At 35.9% G+C, this 6680-nt stretch overlaps 1 protein-coding gene across 1 annotated transcript in view; it reads right to left on the reverse strand.

Moving 5' to 3' along the window:
• LOC117118035 overlaps window positions 1–6680 on the reverse strand; it is a 16655-nt gene that overhangs the window by 5436 nt on the left and 4539 nt on the right. The gene's annotated exons all lie outside the window — the stretch shown is intronic.

Below are 6680 nucleotides of genomic sequence, written 5' to 3' on the forward strand. Positions count from 1 at the left end.
TAAAGAACATGAAAATATTGTAAGATTACCTATACGACAAAGGTATAACTTGGGAATTCCCCTTCATGCCTATTCTAAACAACAGAGATGTGGTGTTTTCTGGGCCTGTTGAGACAAACTAAACCCATATGCGCTGCACTGGGCGAGCCAACCAATAAGCGTTCGTGTACGTGAAACAGCTACCATGTGCTATGCACTGGGCGAGCCAACCAATTAGCGTTCGTGTATGAAACTATGTCTACTCAGCTTCGTGTAGAAAATTCGACCAGAAAAGTTCTTCCATGGTTTGCCACACGAAGCTAAGGAGGAAAGCAATAATTTTGAGCACCATCGGTAGTTGTTCATCTCACTCAGTTCACGTGGTTTTAGATTATAACAACCTGGTATTAGACTCAATCAACGTTGCTGTATGACGTGAACAGTATAGTAGGCGGTTATGTAACGTTATGAAGTTTGTTAAGGTATTGTATTGATTGTGTGGAGACTGAAAGTGGTGTGGTATGGGGTGAAGAATAGGGTTATGCAATGTTATGAAGTGAGAAGCTGGTAGAAAGATTATGCAATGTGATGTGGTAGGATGATGGGATAGAAAAAAGGGGTTAGTGATGGTGGAACTGCACTGAGAGAAGGTCAGAAATGTTAGCTGACTGTTTGTATGTCCTGTGTGGACTAAATGGAGATTGTAGCAGCACTACAGTAATAAAGTGTGGGCCTGGCAGAGTAAAGCATCCTGTGTGGATCAGAGTTTGTATGTATTATACATTATTATACAGTGAATATTATATTATTCATGCTACCAATGTGCATGTCCAGCTATTAATGTTATCCTGTGTGGATTAAATTTATGTCTACCCTGCGTGGATCCGAAATAAATGCAGTATCCTTTGTGGATCAAACAAAATGAGTGCAGAATCCTATGTGAAACACCAATAATAAAAATGATGTATGCAGTATCATGTGTGGAACTGAATGTGTGAAAAGTACCCTGAACTGTTCTGTTGCAGGAAATAATTAGCATGGGACCAACGACCAAGGCAGCGACTCAGTATTGTGTCCGTTAATAGTTAATTGCGAAATGTGCGTGCCATGGGAAAAATAACGGTGTATTGGCGACACTAGATCGTGGACGTGTCTTGTGGCCAATAAGAACGAACGGTGTAGTAAGAGTTTTGTTTTATTTTCTTTATTGTGTAATATTTTTTGGGTGGTTTTTTTCCCAATTATTTGGTAATTTATTTAATGTACCATCAAATCAAAGAATTAAAGGTACTTATAGAAGAAACCATGTGTCCTTCTTGAATCCGCTTTGTGACAAACATTACTATTTTGTAAAGATGAGGGAATGCATTAGCACTTGGAAGGGTGGAGAATAAAAAAGACTTGCACCTCAGGTGCAAGTCAGATATTCTTATATGCTCCAAAAGGCCCCCATTTATGGGGTGCCATACGCAGCAAAAGTCCATGTTAAAATCAAAATGTAATTGCAAAATTCAACGTCTAATTTATCAAAACGTAGGCGTAAATTTCTCAAAATGTAGATCTAGTTTCCCAAAATGAAGTTCTAATTTTCCAAAACGTAGTTCAAATTTTACAAAATGTAGTTCTAATTTCTTTAAAATGTAATTCAAATTCAAAACGTAGTTCTGACTTGATCAAACGCACTCTCCAAATTCTATTCCAAAACGTAAATAAAAAACCAGCCTGGTTTGAAATGCATTTTACAGTACAACAACACTAGACATGACTTTTGCTGCGTATGAAACTAGACCTGCGAAATGTAAATCAAAACTAATCAGCCAAGCTTGACATGGGCCTGTTCCATTAATGATGGGGGAATCTTTTTTTGCTGCAGTCCAATGCCGTGAACAATGCTTCCCAATGCGTCTGCTAATTTTTAATGGTCAGGGTACCGCGATCACGAGCCCTATGCTAGGCATTATAGGCTAGCCTTTTTTTCTGGGATTTGCAACAAGGTCTTGGACTAGGCCTCTATACTATAGTAGGAGGCGTCCTAGTCTAGGCCTATAATATAGTAAAATGCTGTATAAGTAGTCATATGATTACAGGTTTACATTGTACCAAGATCGATATTAATGATCGCATTTATTTTTCATTGAAAATAAAAAGAAAACTTTAAATAATTTAACTTAAGGATTTTCAAATATTCCAAGCCTGTACGCTTCAAAAAAAAAAATAAAATAAAAAATTAATCAATAAAATTAACTTAAAACACAAGCAACGTGATAGGATATAAAGTTTGAGAGAATATTGGTACACTGTACTGTATTTCTGAAGTGCCATTCGTTTTGTGGTTGCTACAATCAGGAGTTACAATCGATCCAACAAAGGAAAAGCACTATCTATTTCCTTACATTCCAAAAAGGAGGATTTTGGATGCTATTTAAAATTTGCTGGAGATTGGAAAGTTAACTGCGTTGTTAGAGAACATAGAATGGTACAGGCCTACAGTACAACTATGTACTCTAGGTGTAAATAAATAAATACAGATGAGACCAATTTTAGTGAGAACTAAACATGTTTTAATAACGTAGGGCTATATACAATACAAAGCAGATTGATCACAAAATCAGAAGCATGATCTCAAATCAGAATCCAGCTTTTATTGTTTAAAACTGTCGGGGCCCCATTGAAAGAAACTATGGTATTATAGTTTATATTACATTTTTTTTTAATTACAATGTCGGGCCCCTTGCGCCTGGGGCCCTGGCGCTCCCCCCCTCCGTTAGCGCCCAAGCGTGACGCCACTGATGTAACAACTGCTGATTGTAGCAACCCCAAAACGAACGGTGCTTCAGAAAATACAGTACAAGTATACCAATTATTCTCGCAAACTTTTTGGGCAAATGTTCCATTAGAGCAAATAGAATTATGCATGTTCTGAATAATTTGAAAAAGAAACCAACTCCCTGCGACCAGCAGTTGCCAAGATATGAGACCCCCTATATTTTTTAACCAAATTTACATATTTTAGCAAATTTGTATATTTTCCGAGGTGTGACCAAGGTGTGATTTGTGGAATTTCATCCCCTCATCATATGTACTTGATTAAAAAAGAAAAACCTTTGTTTGCAATTTGTTTGACTTTTGGATCTTTTTTGAGCTAGATTGCCTAGCCTATAGGCACAGTTAAGTATTTTTCTTGTAATACTGTCATCCATATAGGCGTATGGGTTCCACTCAGTAATAAAGAAAAATAAAATTTATTATTAGTTTCACGTCCGGAATTTGACATTTTTTTTTTTGATGAGGGGCCTTATTATTTGCTATTTGCTATTTTTTTATCAAAGAAAATGGCAGTATGTAAAACACGGCATTCAATAATTGAAGAAAAAACAACCACTCTACACTGTATTGTAACACTTTTATTTTCATAAACATCTCAATTATTGTTTTTAAAGGAATTAAACTAAGAATATTTCATAAAATACAGTTATTGATTAAAACAATAATTTTAATCAAGGTGTGATATTAAGAGTAAATTTTAAGGTGTTTTTTTAAAAATAATACCAGTACCAGGATGTACAAGAAGAGAAGTACTACTGCAATTGACACGGAAGACATCGACAACATATCTATAAATGTTACAATGAATATTCTATGCTAAAGATAGACATAATTTAAAAAATAAAATATGTATATACCTATACCTGATGAAGGGTGATACCCAAAAACATTTGTATGTTCAATAAAATTATTTTGAGAACGCTAGACACTTATCTTGAGTTTTTATTTATAATAAATACTTAATAATACCATACTTAGTACAAAAGTTGCAGTGAATTTAAAAACTGACAAGGGTGCCGAACTGCAGAAATTGGCATGACATTGATACATCAGCACTCTTGATAGGAGGTGGTGGTGCTTCCTTTCCTTCATTTAGCTGGGGAAAAAAATAAACAAACTGTTAAGATTTTATGTTCAAATAATATTATACAATATTAAACGAAGACATACAGCTGGACTTGGTATGAATATGATTATCACTCTATATTTTTATAGCCTTCAACACAGCACTACATGGTAGTTAGTAGTACAGTAGTAGCATTTCAGTAGGCCAAGTACAGTAGAGTGGTATATCACATCAATCATCATCCTCAAACTAACTTGCAGATAGCGTAGGCCTGTGTACAGCAGGTCTGTACATCTTGGCTACTATACTTGTTAGCCTGATGAAACACTATTTGAGTCATAGGCTAGTGTGTATAATAACTAGAGATGTAGAAATTAGAATAGGCCTCTAGGCCTACTCCGTTAATTGGCAGGGTCCAAACGTCTGGAAATATCTACACTGATCTACCACACCATATATAGTTTTGTTTTGCTTAGCCGCATCCAGGACGGTACTAAATTATGAATATGATACTTTGCTCACCCGTACTGTGTCAATCTAGGTAGGCTAGGCGGAACTGTCCTACACAGCAGTACAGACGGATGATCGCCAGACGGTTGACTCACCTCATATCTTTCATGATGAAAAGTCGATGCCTTGTTGTCAATGTTGGTATAGTTAGGTAGACATCCTTGGCCCACACGTACCATATATGGTTAATTTGACGATTATAGTTGTACTGTACATTTGGAAGAATAAGTAACTTATTCGGCATATGACCGGTTGAGCCGCCGGTCATTTCTATGAAACGCCAAGCGCGTCTCTCAGTGAATGTAGTGAGTTAATTGTGGCGTATTTCAATTAACTTATTCGTTATTTGTACTATTTTGTTAAATTATTTAATTAAATTATTTATTTAAATATACTGTAAACTTTAACTAATAGTACAAGAATAAAAATATATAAATTAAAAAACCATAGTAAATACTGTATAACTATTATTTTTGTTTTATCTTCCATGGTTAATTTGCTGAGAATTCGATCAGTCGGCTTGCCGACCCCCCCTTCCCCGGATACCAGCTACATATTCGTCCCACAGTCTTGTCAGTCGTTGATTTGCTCGTATTGCCGTTCGTGATGTATAAGTTGTGTGATTGAAAATTAAAATTTTGATTATTTTATGTACACGTACTACATTTTTATAAAAATAAATGAAGTTGTATAATTGCAAAATCGTATTAAAAATGTAATAACTTGATTATTTTTAATGTGTTTATTTACGTTTGGTTTCCGTTTTAACATATTTTTAAAAATATGCCCCAAAAATATTTAATAAACCAGTGCAAAAACCGAGTATTAAATAAATTGAAATAATTGAGTAAATAAACTGAAATACATCCCAAACAACAGTACCAAGAATGAGTAAATAAATTGAAATACGCCCAAAAAATATTGAATAAAACAGTAAAACGAGTAGATTAATTGAAAAACTCCCCAAAAAAATTTAACAAAATAGTACAAATAACGAATAAGTTAATTGAAATACGCCGCAATTAACGCACTACACTCACTGAGAGACGCGCTTGGCGTTTGATAGAAATGACCGGCAGCTCAACTTGTTGGCGGCTCAACCGGTCATAATCCACTTATTCCTCCGTTGTCTACCATCCTCGCGTCACAAAAAAACAAGAGACCTGTCAAGTCAATGAAAATCCCAAACCATGTGTGCAGCGCGAGTGGTGACGAGACGACGATCAGAGTAGTTTTATCAATCCAGTCGCTGTTTGTAAATTCCTAGAAATGTCGTCGCGAATGCTGTAATTCCACTGAAAAGCTTCGAAATATTTCATTTTTTTTAACGGAAAAACGATCATTTTTGTTATAGAAAAATAGGAAATAGTAAAAAAAATCTATGCAGCTCCAAAATCGGTGCGGGCGCGGGCGGGGACGTGAAACTAATGATTAATTTTATTTGGCCTAAGGGTCATGTCATTTATCTACCATCCTCATATCAAAATTTTGACAAAGGCCCAAGCCTTGCTTAACTCAGTATTTGGTCTAACCTACAGGTATTTACATGACAAAACTGAATACTGCAAACTGTAATTATAATAAGGCGATTCGTAGGCCTGTCACGCCATAATTGGTCCTTGCAAAAAAATGTCCAGCGGACAGATTTTTTCCGCCAAAATCAGTCCGCCAGACTACTAAAAACGGTCCTCCAGATTTATTTTAGCCGCTAAAACAGGTCCCGCTTGGATAAAATTGGTCACTTCATTTGTAACTCGTCTGCGGTGGTGGCGCCAGCGGGATGGCAGGGGGCTTAAGTCCCCCCACCGGACAGGTCAAGCCCCCCGCTGCACAGAGCTCGTCGGACAGGCAGACCATAAAACATATAAATATACTGTAGGCCCACACCAAGCCAACACATCTGTCACAGTCTGAGAGTGCCATTTTCGGCCATGTAAAGGTTGATATTTTTAAAAAAAATCTCATTTGAGGCATGTTGTGGCAAAATGGCTAAGTTGTAGCAAAATTTGAAATTCAAGTTATTGGTATTTTCATGTACCTGAGTATGTTATCTTTAAAATGAGGGGTCATTCATTGAAATTGGACTTTTCAAGCCTAAGTTATTATTGGAAAGTGAAAATACGGCACTCTTAGAGTCAAGATAAACATGATTTTGAGTAATATTGCCTTCCAAAGTTATTTGTGCATACATGTTTAATAAAATTAACTATCTAAATAACATTAAATAAACAATTTGTTGACCACTTGCAGAACTAATACTGTACTTTGGGACATGATTAATAAGACATTAAACTGTTGA

Source organism: Anneissia japonica, unplaced genomic scaffold (genome assembly GCF_011630105.1).
Source record: "Anneissia japonica isolate Jap-2015-1 unplaced genomic scaffold, ASM1163010v1 scaffold287972_len269925_cov191, whole genome shotgun sequence".
Lineage (NCBI taxonomy): Eukaryota > Metazoa > Echinodermata > Crinoidea > Comatulida > Comatulidae > Anneissia > Anneissia japonica.